Below are 13,319 nucleotides of genomic sequence, written 5' to 3' on the forward strand. Positions count from 1 at the left end.
GATTTCTTACTCTGCAAAAGTTAAGTGTAATTCATTAGGAAAAAAAAACCAAAATCACTGCCCTGACTTCCAGTTGTCTGCTAAAAAAAAAATAAAGAGTCAAGCAGATACTCTGAGAAGAATTCCTAAGTGTTCAACTTTTGATGAAAGATTTATAAAAAATGCAGCAAGCATATTACTGAGGTCTCTCCAATTTAATATTAAGTAATAAAGTTTGCACACACAAATATGAACTGTAATGTGAAGCAGAATTATAAGATCTATTAGAAAATAACTTTATAGATTTTTTTAAAGGCTGTTCAGTAGCATAGCCGCAGCAACTCTGACAACCATCTGCAAGACTACACTTGCAAGTAATCCCACAGGCTTTAGACAGCTACTAAGATCATGTCCTGATCCTACCCAACCAGCATGACGTACTGGCTACAGCCTAAGAAGCCACTTGTTCACACTTGTAGGAAGGATGGGAATCACAACCCTGAAGCAGTGCAGCAATTCACACACCTGTACTCAGCCTGCACTGGAGGTAGCACTCTGTCAGTCAAAAAGTTCAGTTCTGCAAGCTCATACATCTGACTTTTAAGGATCAGAGAGAAAGAAAAAGCAACTCAGAGAACAACAGAGATGCAACTTAATTTCTAATTCCTGGATGGCTTGCACAGGTGAGCTGCCCATCTCCGACAAGCCGCCCTGTGAGGCTGGGCAAGGACCCTCACCTGTGTCCCGCTGTCCCTGTACACATCAGCTGGCTCGGGGTCTCCGCTAGCAGATAAAGCATATCCACAGCGATTTGTACCGCTTACCTCACTGATGCTTCCACGCTCTTCGGCCAGCATTCCCGCACGTGAAGGTTCATTGCAGGCAGCTGCTCCCGAGTCCAGCCTCTCCGTGGCACGGCTTCTCCGGCGGGAGCCAGCAGAGCAAAGGCAGGTTGCCACTGGCCAGTTCTACCACAGCCCAGCTGCGCGCTGTCTGCAATCACATCTCACTGAGTGCAAAACGAAAATTAAAACATTTTTTTTTTCTCTTACACTTAGAAGAGTATGCTATATCATTCATGTTTGCATTTAAATTGGACAGAATAATTTACTGCTGGCTTTTAATTTCAGAAGGGTTAATCACCTCAGCAAAGGTCAATCAAACTTTAATCTCCAATAAAATTGCAGTAGCTTCAGTCACCTGCAGGACATTTATTATTTTCTTATTTCTATGCAAAAGGATGCATCACTAATCTTTTAATTCTTTACATTAGCACATTTGCCATTATCATTTTACTAAAATTATTAATTCCTCCAAAACTATTACAAGAGCTCATTTCTACACATCTAAGAAGATAATCCTGTTAAAAAACAGCCACATCTACTGTGACATTGCTTTAGTTGTCTTCTCTAATCCTCACAACCACTTGATACTCCAACTGAGTCCTAACAATGCATGAAGTCTCAATTACAGAAAATATTACAGGTTTTAGTTAAGAACAACAATATACTGTTTTAGTAACTTAATCTTCCCTATTGTCTGCAATCACAATACTAATGTATTTTGTCGCTGCTCAGATCATTTTCTATTCAAAGCAAAATATAGATTTTTAATTTTGCTTAGCAGCTCTTGAAAAGCAGTAGATTTACAAGAATAACTTAAAACCTAAAATCCATTACCAAGGATAGGAATAATAATGATAACAGGAATATGTTTCTGGCCTGCAGAGAAGTATTTCCTCACAAAACAGACATCTCTTTTGGGGTATAACCATTAAAAAATAAAGAAATAATAAAAAAGGCAGCTTGTTTTTATAGTTTGGTCTACCAATTAAGAACAATTTATCTGCTATTAAAATTTACTCATAACTGCAAAGTCTCTCTGAAAAATTCACATCAGCATTAGTTTTAAACTATCATTGCAGTTACTAATATCAGCTCAAAATGAGAAAATAATTTAACTCGAAACAGATAATTGTCAAATATAAAAGAGCACATCCTCTTAAAAATCTTGGGTTTAGATGAACATCAGCTATGCTAGCTACTAAACAATACATTTCTTTAAAAGCCTACAGTAACAATTCCATCTGAATGTTCAGAACTAGTTTACCTGTAAAGACACAGAGAAAAGCAACAGAAAACTCAGGGAGAGCTCGTTACAGAACCGAAACAAAACACAAACAATTCATTTCCCAAATTTTAGAAGCTGATACCAAAAAGTCAGAATTTATTGGGCAGAAAAATACTAACGCCACCAAAATGCATGGGTCTCCCTTATCCTCCTACCACGGTCGTATTAGCTCCTGTGAGAAAGAAATCTTGTATCTATTTAAAATGGATTTTTTAGCCATAATAACATTTTGACATACCGTAATGTAAATAAACTGTTCTTTCCCATCCCAATATTTCCTTCTCTGTCTCTCTGTCTCTCTCTGTCTCCGTCTCTCTCTTCTTTTTGTTTTAATATATGGCACACAGACAGACACACGCCCCCGTCACTGTCAATATGCACACTCATTAGCAATATGTCAGGCTGGCATTTTCAACACACTCCAGAGCATAACTGAACTACCACACAGTGCACACACACATGCGTTAAAATACAATTGCAAAGAAAAAGAGCTCAGTGGAACAATGTTTAACTTGAAAACTAGGTAAACATACAAAAGGAGTAAGTGACATTCTCAGGCAGTATTTTACGAAGCTGCTGTGAACACCCAGCTAGCATCATCGATGCTCCTCTCTTTTCACACACACAAACACACAGACACAAATACACATATACAAAAGAGAGCATTTTAGCAAGACATTCTAATGCTGAATTACAGATGCAAGAACACCGGGTTTTCCCCGTTTATTATTTTTTTATGCCTATAAGTTACATTCTAACTTGAAGTAATGCATGAAAAGAAATACTGCAAAACATAAACCCAAGCTGAACTATGAACATAGATTGTCAGCTGCATTACTCTATTGGAAGCTGAGTAAATTAACTGCAAAACAACTGCATCCTCATTTTTTTTGCAAAAAGCATCCAGCAAGACACTGAAGACCACTTAGAAAGGGTGAGTATAACTGAATTGTGGTTTTGATTATTCACCTCTTGACGCATTGATAAAACATATTTTAGATTGCTATTGCAACTGCTTTAAAATACGACAGAATAGCTTCACATGGCACCCTGAAACGAAAGGACCATATACTTTATTTTTCAAAAGAACGAACAGTGATGAAATGTATAGGGAAAGAAACATACCTTTAGTTATCCCAGCGAACGACTTTGAAGCACATCTACATAGTCCTGCAGCTCCACCAGAACAAAACGTCAACACTGCTGCGCTTGTGATCTCTGTGACAATGGCATCATACTGCCGGCAATTTTTTCAATTAAACTTTTCAGACATGGTAGCAACTTTGTTAATTATGATATTAGCCAGCTGGCGGGTACAATCAATCATCCACTGTAAGAAAACCAGACAAAGAGACATCTAATCATTGCAACCAGAGCAGATAAATTTTGTTCCTTTCTTTTACGTGTCACAGATTCTATCCCTCCTGACCCTCTACACAGCCATCGACTGTCAAATTTAGATTCAGCAAGCTCCCGGCTTTTCTTTATCCCTGCCTTAGATCTGAAACTCTTGGTTATCAGGAAGACAAGCGTCACCAGCTGTCTCAGAACAGGAAGGCAATCAGGTGAATAGTACTTATTATCTCTCATTGCCTTCTGAGGAGCAACAAGATTGATTTTGGATCAACAACGCATTCAGATCTCAGGCACAGTTACTACAGTGTCAAGTCTAGACTGCAGTGCATACTTAAAACTGACCTCAACCTTTATTAATACTGTATACCCAAAAAGTTTGGGGGCTGCTCTTCTTTTAGTTTTGTTTTGTGTTGAGTTTGTTAGGGTTTTTTTGGGTTTTTTCCCCTAAGAAAACTATTAATTTTTTTTCTCCAAAGCTGCGTTGGATATTCTCCTATTCCAGGCCTCCTTCCCCCCAGCTCAGAAAACCCAGGCAAGCAGACCGCACTGTTACTCCAGGGACTCTGTTTCACAGTTGGATAGTCTTAATTGGGCCCAGAGAAGCAGTTAGCTACCATTAAATGCTTCTCTGTATACATCTTCCTCTCAACTAGTCTGATCATACATAAAACCCCACAAGTGAAGCCTATGCTTTGAGAAGGTTAAACACTCAAATATGTTATAAACCCAGAATATAAAAGCATCTTAACGGAATCTGAGCTGATGGTGAATTTCAGCATTGGTCTAGAAACAGGAATATATTTGGGCTTTTCATTTAGAGCAGCATTAAACAATCATGCACTCTTACTGTAAGACCTTTTTTTACAAATAAATGCTCTGCAAAGCAGTGAAAGATAGCTTGTATGAAGTAAAAACAAAGGTTACAAAAGAACACAAGCTATCAGAATAATGCATTCTGGTACAAAAAACACCACCAACTAACTTGATACATTTCAAAATCCCTGCCGACATTTCCATTTAACTAAATAGAGTACAATAATAAATGAACATAAATTTCTTAGGACGTGCAAAAATTTACAGGGTTAGTTTTGGATTCCTGGTACGTCGGCTGCCCTGGCACTTGGACTGAAGACTGCTTTTCCAAAACCATACCTTTTCAGAAAAAGTGATCTTATGTTTACTTTACCTTAAGTGGATGCTAGTTTGATTTTTAAGGTGGTATCCAGCAATACAGGCTCAATCATAACAATTACATCCTGACTTGCTCCCTTGAAATTAGTGTTGCAGAACCTCCTTTGCCTTTGGAGAAGTTAAACTTGTCTCCTATGTGACTTCCTCATTTGGAAAGTTTAGGAGGCTGAATACAGGAATAGCAATGATTTTCATAATTCATTATTAAACACAGCTAATTTCTTTCTGATATTTGTTGGAAAGGATGAGGACAAGAAAATAAATTACATTCTCAAATATGATGTCATTGTTTCATACATTTTCGATGACTGAAGTATAAAACCAGCTTCTCAGGCAGATATTGAAGGCTACACCAGTTCTGCTTTACATTCTGTAACCAAATTGTTAACAAATTGAGATCTAGCCCAAGTACCTCCACAACACTTTGACACCAATGCAATGGCAGACACTGTTAGAAACTCTTGACTAATTCACTTTATTAAAATATCTACCACCAAGAGGATTTTACTCAGAAGGAAGACCTTCATGAATTATTTGCTCTCATTTCTATTGCTTTACTCAAACCAGAACTTGCTTTATCTAGGCAGCAGTTAAATATGAAGAAATAGTCTTGATTTTAGAATTGAGATTTAAGGCAAGAAGAAATAACTGAGCATAGCAAATGATCGAGGGACTTGAGAAGGACACAAAAACAGGAGGCTGCCATAACTACCAATTAATTTTTCTGGAAGGTTAACCAAAATCATCAGATACATAAGCCTATCCTTAGATGTATCTCCAGTCAGCCACCAGCATAGACCTGACTAGGTTTCTAAGCTGTCAGAACAGATCTCACCTGGCAAAACTGGAAAACAAACAGGATGGTCTCTGACAGATACATATTGACCTGATCAATTATTTTAGAGAAGAAGGGATGAAAGATCAAACTTGGAACCTCAGCAGAACATGCTTATGTCCATTTTCAACAATTATATCAGGTTTTCCTCATATCCACACTTTTTTCCCTTTTCATTACTTCAAAGATCATTGTGGAAAAATATGGAATTAACTTCACGTACCCTCAGCTATAATAAACAAGGCAACTGGGATTGTCACTATGCTCTCCTCTGTCAACACTAGGCTGTACAGCATGACAGGACTCTGCTGAGCATGAATTATTATACCCATTTCCATACTTGGATACTGGTGGAACAACTCATACACTGGATGCATATACTAGCTCTCTCTATTAGCTCTCGTCGAGATTGAAAAGCTGGTCTGAATTCAGTTTTAACCCTGCTTGAAGCAGAATGCTGGACTAGTTGACCTCTGGATGTCTCTTCCAAACTGAATTATTTTATTTATCTATGAACTGTCTAAGGCAAAAGTGACATAAATAGTAAAAAAATTCTGAGATGAACCAAATTACAGGATTCAGAGATGTAATTTCTACAGGAGGGCAGGACACCTCCTCTGGGTACTCTGGCCCTCAGTTTCCTAAGCCTTTTGAAAAGTCAGCCATAAATACTTGGGTTTTTTCTCCCGTCCATTGAGACAAAAACATTAGAATTACCAAATCCTCCATGCAATAAGAACTTCAGAGAAAAGGAAACATATCAAGGGGAGTATACAAAGGAAGTGCACAAAGACCAGCATGGAAGGAACTTGATAACATACTTGATACAGGAGGAGAAAAGGAAAGTGAGTGGTGAAGGAGTAAACTCAGGGTCAGGTAGAAGAAAAAAATCATTAGAATGGAGGGAGATAAAACAAAGGCTAGGCCATGGTTAGCTAAAAGTACATTCAGTTTAAAAAAGAAAACATAAGCTGTGGCCATAATAATGGTGTTACAGCCTCAAAAGATAGGTTTATTTTGGTAATGACAGGATTACTCCAGGATTTCCACACTATTTGCTACATTCTTAGAACACAGAATACTGGGGAGAAAAAACCAAAAAAAAACATAAGAAACAAAACACCCCTGAAAATCCCAAAGATCCAATGCAGAAAGAGGTAAGCTTAATTTTAAAAATGTCCATCTAATAAACCTTCCATTTTACTCTCATAAATCCTGTAAATCTTCCATTCAGTACCTCATTATTAAAAAAAAAAAAAAGTGAAACTAAGCAATAATATCCATAAATTAAACATTTAAAACAATGAACAATGTAATGAAAGGACAACTCTTCACATTGCAATCCAGTGGGTTTTTAAATTAACTTTTAATGCTCAGCGACTGCCAGTTATAAAGGAGCCTACATGTTTCATTCTGCTAGAAAACACAAACCAGGAGAAGGAAGACTGTAACATGAGGGCACAATGCCAGTGCAGGAGGGTACACTAATACCAACCAGTGCAGAGCTTTAAGGGAAAAGATGTAGCAGAGTCTGGGTCCAAGGACCGAAATCTGCCTGCAGTTAAGCTCTTCCTGAAAACAGGAGCTTTGAAGGCTTGGTAACAAACTGACCCTCTCACTCACTGATTCCCCCCTCACTCCAAGAAAAAGTATATGCAGCTACAGACATAGACCTTATGGTATGGTTTTTCATTTTGGCATATCATATGCACCTGAAATAGCCACGTATATTTTTTCTTTTTAATTTTGTTTTAAGCAGTTGGCCTGCATATAAACTGCACATATATTCCACTGAAAAGAATGAAATAATGAAGTTTCACAGTGCAGAACAATATCTGCAAAGGTCACACGTAGCTTCTTGAGAGGGAAGCGCCATGAGGCAGATGTGAAGAGGCCACATGTTGTGTCAATCCTTAGCACAGAATGAGCAGAGGTGAAATATTAATGCATTGCAAGGAAAACAACCTTGCCTATATTCTAGGAACTGATAAAGAAAGAAAAAGAGGAAAAAGACCATTTCTTCACCTGCAGCATGATGAACAGGTCCAATTTTATCTCACTTTAATATTGTCAGGACACATGAACTAAAGGACTTTTTTTCTGTCCTACTGTGGCCAGATGCCAACAAGACTGAAAGCTGCAAATATTTTTTTCCTTGCCACTCCCTGCTCTGCAGTTTTGTTACCTGCACTAGTAGTCAAACATACCTCTTCTTAAACTGACAAGAATATAGACACTGCATATATATACATACACCAGCGCCTTGCCTTTGACAATATCCAGTAGCAGGTGTCCAAGAAAAAATGTAAGGGTGATCAAGGAGCAATTTTCATGCCTGATGTATGTTCCCATCTTCCACCCACTCATGGCATGGAAGTTAACTTAGCACAAAGCCAGGGATGGTTTAACGCAACACATTTGAGAAGAATTTCAGTTCTGTTACTTACATAGCAGAATGACCCAAAAAAACAGTACCAGGGGTACACAATTAAATTACTGACAATATATCTGTAAAACAGAAATGCTCATGGGAATAATACTGAGCTGAAATCTACAAAAAATTAATCTGTCCTAAACTATTTGTTTGCCTGTTTTTCAAAAAGACAGTATGTTCATTAACATTCAGACTAAAAATTCTGGATTTGAAGTGGGATTGGGGGTTGTATCATTCTGTAAAAATGAAGCAAAAAAATCTTGCATTGTCTTATTGGAATGACAGTATACAAAAGCACCTTCCCAGAGAGCCTTTTGCTAGGTCAAGTGAGATATCTGAGTACCACAACTCTAGGAGCTAGTAATAATTCTTCCCTAAAGGCAGTGTTTGCACTGTTTTACAGGAAACTCATTCCCATTGTTGTGGTTTAAAACCTTTTCTACAGCCTTAAGGCATCTCTTATGCAAAAGTTCTCACCTGCAGTAAACTGGAACTGGGACGGCAGACACACACACAGAGAACAAAATAACAACTGAATAGAACAAATGCCTATTCTGAAGACAGCAAACACAAAACACATTGGAGAAAACATATTGCCATGCTACAGCAACACAATCTCTTTAGATTATATGGTACTAATGTTTAATGTGTCATTTTATATTTTTCCCCAAAATAAAAAATACACTTACAGCTGAAGTAGTCTCATAAAATTATCCATTTTGCCTGAACAAAATTGAAACATGTAAAACACTAATAATGAAACAAACTCTGGTACATGACCCATTAGAAAGGTTGCTACTTTGATGATCCAATCAAAGTGGCATAAGCCAAACACCCAACAGACAGAAAAAAAAAAAAAAAAAATCCAATAACATAAACCACTAAAATTGTCTGATTATAATTCATTAAAAATAAAGTACAGAGTTAATGTAGTTACATTTCGAGTCTGAATTCTATGAAGATATGTCTCAAATTTTGAAACTGCCCAACACAGGCATCCAGGATATTAATAATTTTCTAAATTCACTTAATGAGCTTCTTTCAATACAAATAGTTAATTTCCTGACAGATAATACTCTACAAGTGATTTATTTCAGAGCAGTAAAATGCTCCAAAGGCAAATAAAAAAATAAAAATAATTAAAAAAAAGGATGCCAAGTCAGTCATATTTTTTTTCTATATTCTAAATTTCTTCCTTATATATTTTTAAACTGGTTTTCACACAGTATCAGTTATCTATTATCTTCAGTATTAGGTGAGAGAGAGCTCTTACAGAGTCTTATGTCAAAAAGTACATGAAATAAAATGATCGAACAGCAAGAGAAGCATAGTTTAGGGTTGGAGAGAGGAGGGGGGGCGGGGGGGGGGGGGATAGTTTGCTTGTTTGGGGGAAAGGTATTTATTATATCAGGCAAAAATGATCAAATTATCTTTTTTTGCAGCAACAGCATATTCATTGTATTATACCGGATTCAGGTATTTTACTTCTTCATTACAGAAATTGTCACTAGTAACGTTATCTACCTATGCCACAGTGAAATCAAGCCTAAAATAAGAAATTTTGTGAAGTTATGGTTCCTTTTAAATAAAGCCTAACAAGTTCAAAAGTAAAAATGTTGTTCTTTCTCAAAATATACTTGTTAATGCTTTTTTTCCCCTCACTTATGAAGATGGTATTTGCACAAGGATAGTAAAAGATTCTTGTGTAATGTGACTGAATGGGTCATACGTTATTGACCAAAGAAGCACCACTGGAGGATCCATCTCCATTTTTAAATGTGGGTTTCCCCATCACATAACAATCAACTGCCCCAGGTTTTATCACACCTAACAGGGGAGTGGAAGCTCTGTATAAGAAGCCCCCTCCAGAGGAAGAGCATTAAAAAAGCCCACCAAAACTCTGGTGTCCAAATGCTGGCTATTCCCAAATGGACAAAATATTATGTGTATCTGCAGAAAAATGGGGAACAGCTCTGAGTATGCCATACATGTAAGATGCTAGACTGCAGTGAAATATATCAAAACCCCTTATGAGCAATGACTCAAGAATTTTGCTGTCTTAGACCTCTTTGCTCATTTGAAAACGCTCTTTCCACTCTAGCATTATTGATCATGAGAAAAATTAAATTTCTACTCTCACTTAAAGCTGAATGCTGATTTAAATCTTTTTAAGAACAGAATTTAAACTCCATTGTATGAGTAGAGGAATCAATCATACCATTAGAAAATGCTCAGTTGGTGGTGATAGTTTCAACTGAAAAGTATAATGAAAATTATTAATTTGCTTGCTTCATTTGAAAAAGAGTAATCCCTTGCTGGTCGTCTTACTTGAGTTTAGGATTTGGGGGGGGGAGAAACCCAAAATGTAACTGTAGCTCAGTATTTAACCAAGTTAGAACATGAAATTTTGAATGTCTTTTAATCAAAACTGCTTGGAGTGGAATAAACCCACCGTTAAGAAAAAGTATAACTTCTTAACAGTTCTTAAGGAGCTGGTTTAATTAATGGGAGTTTAGAAGGGATGAACTTAAATGTATACGCCTTTGCGGCAGGTTGTCAAGGTGATATGCCTCAAGAAAGTTCTGCATTAAACCAACTCTGCCCACTACTGCTCAATGACACTGCAGTTCAGGTATCGATACCCAGTGGAAGGCTGCTCTAAATGTGTGTACTGTCACCTGTTTCTTTGGCTTGTCTACTATTTATTACCACTATCACCGAATGTAATCTGTAAATTTGTAAAAAATTACACTAATCCCTTTAAAGTACTCAAATCAAGGCTCTAAAATGCAAAATGCCAACCCTGAAAACTAAATGGCTCTCCCAGTCTTTGCCTGTGTTTTAAATACCCTTACTAACTTAATCATCATAATGTTAAAGCTGTGCAATCAAGTTCATTGAAAATAAAAAGTCATGCTAAAAGAACAAAATAAAATTGATGTATTCAAGTGTAAAAATGTAAAATAAACAAAATAAAGCATTATCTAGAAGTTAGGAAGATCATGCATTAAGATGAAAGATGAAACAGATGCAATACACAGCAAAGATCAAAGAGCTCCATCAATTCATTCTGAGAGTCAAAATCCAGCTGAGCATGGGAGCCCTGTCCGCATAATAAGAAAGGTTGACTAAAACATAAGGATTAAACAGATGAGCTGTCTCCAGTGAATGTATGGCACAGGAAGCCCTGCTGAGCCACTTGTAAAGACACTTTGGAATTGTACACCTGCTACTCCACAGTGAAACCTACAGGAAGCCAGTCTGCAAGGGGAAAGAAACCCACTAATGGACTAAATAGCTATCTTTAAGAGAGAAAAAAACCCCAAAAGAGTCAATACAAGAAAACAGCAGCTAACAGATTTGCTCTTTCCCCTCCATTTCATTTATTTACCAAATATTTCCACCACAAATGACTATAAAGAAATTGTTATCACCACCCTCTCACTCCCTCAAAATAAAAGAAAAAGCTCAGCACTTAAACTATTAACACAGCCATCCATATGGCTGTACAGGATCAGCCTAGTATTCTCAATGAAACTGTCACAATATTACTGGTTTGGAAGCTCTTTTTGTATTCCTGCACTTGTGTTAAGTAGCCAAATCTCTCATAACTTCAGTGCTGTTGGATTAATTTTAAGGGTCAGTAAAATTTATATTATTTCTAATACTGATGGAATTTAAAATAAGGTTATATAAAAGTCTTCATTTTTCTCATCCACTTCATGAATAGAGATGGAGATATTTCAATCAAAATTTATAGCTGATGACTAGTTTCTCTTCTGTTATCATTGGTAACAAGAAACAAAACTAGGAAAAAATTAACAAGTAAGAAACACTATTCAATTTAATTAATTCATTAACCCTTATAAAAAAAGGAAAATGTAGGGCTAGTTGTTATTTCATGATTCGAAGAATCCAAACTGCAGGGGTTTCCAACACCTCTGACAGGATCAGTACTATCCATTGCACCTCCTTACATAGAACAGATCAGGGACGCCCTCACATCACAAGACGGCAAACCATAACTTAAAACAATCAGGAAACAAAGCTTGCAAGTTTCTTAAGGCTTTGCTTTCTGACATATGTACAATTAATATCCACTGCAGGCTACAGGTGGTTCCCTATTTATTTTTCAAATGGATGTTACTAACCTGCTTGTCCCACAGATGTTATTTACAATCACATCTTTTATTCTTGTTTTAGCTGACAGGACAATCTCCTCAAGGATCTGGGCAGAGCTGATATATTTGATTTTCAGGTTATCTACTGCCTGCAGATACAAGCACTTTGATTGTTTACAATGCAGGAGTAATTGGTAACTGTTAAATAACTCCAGAGACTGATTTAAGAGTCCTTCACCTACTGCCTTAAAGTAGGGCTTCATCCCACAGTCCCTAATCTGGCTAAATGCTTAAAGGTTTCACTACAAAAACAGGATATTAAAAAAATAGCAAATGCAGTCATAATCTAATCATCACACACAAGCATTATATTCAGTTTTAATGATTTAAAATCAATTTATATTTCAAAGGGGAAATTAAAATAAGAAACAAGCATGTTCTCTCATTACAGTTCCAGAATCAGTTACAAATATTAATTCATGTAGCACAATTTAAAGCAGAATTTCTAGAGCTGCTCTCAGCATCTCAAGCCAAAATGAGGATACTAAAACAAAATTCAGCCCGTATTCCTATGAGGAATTTCACGTGTTGTTTAATTGGTGATACATTACTTGTGAGTGCATAGGTTCAAGTTGCTGACAATATTTAAAACATCTTTCAGAAGCGTTTGCCTGGTCTTGCACAGACAAATAGAATTACTTAGCTATAAAAAAATCTGGGAAAAAGTCACAGAGGGTTTTTTAACTATTTTCTGACACCATTTAATTGTCACTAAACTTTCCTGCTTCACAAAATGGCAAGGAAGCACAATACTGTTTGGCAGAACCCATTATTTTTTGGCAGAACTCCTCTGAACTTAGTATTTTGTACTGGAAAACAGGAGTGAAATGCATCATTGAGGATATTACACATTACCAGACAGCACCATCATGGATGTGGCCTAAATCAGATGCTAAAATACACTGCGGCAGGCCATCCAGTTAGAACTGCAGGGAGCTCACCATGCCCGTGTTTCACCACAGAGCCAACGTTCACCATGCTTTAAGGAGCGAGGTTGAAGTATGTCACAGCAGATACGGGGATCTCTTGTCATTCCCTGCCCTTCTGGCTTCTCTGGGGAGCGCAACACCAAGACTTTGCCCCTGTTTCCATGAAAATAATGTGGGTGCTTAAGGGCTAACCAGCAGTGGCCTCCCACTAGAGCAGCTCCACCTGTTCATGGACCGAAGCGACACCAGTGGCAGAGCATCCACACCTGTGAAGCACTTCGGCT

The 13,319-nt window shown here is 37.2% G+C and overlaps 1 long non-coding RNA gene across 2 annotated transcripts in view; it reads right to left on the reverse strand.

The window, feature by feature from the left end:
• Positions 1-13,319, reverse strand: part of LOC120751844 (uncharacterized) — a 72,703-nt gene that overhangs the window by 22,560 nt on the left and 36,824 nt on the right. For both annotated transcript variants that reach the window (XR_005700540.2, XR_005700539.2), the window contains exons 3-4: positions 3,235-3,439; positions 804-988 (exon numbers count right to left, since the gene is read on the reverse strand). This is a non-coding gene — a long non-coding RNA (uncharacterized LOC120751844). The remainder of the gene's footprint in view (positions 1-803; positions 989-3,234; positions 3,440-13,319) is intronic.

This window comes from Hirundo rustica, chromosome 4, assembly GCF_015227805.2.
Source record: "Hirundo rustica isolate bHirRus1 chromosome 4, bHirRus1.pri.v3, whole genome shotgun sequence".
Lineage (NCBI taxonomy): Eukaryota > Metazoa > Chordata > Aves > Passeriformes > Hirundinidae > Hirundo > Hirundo rustica.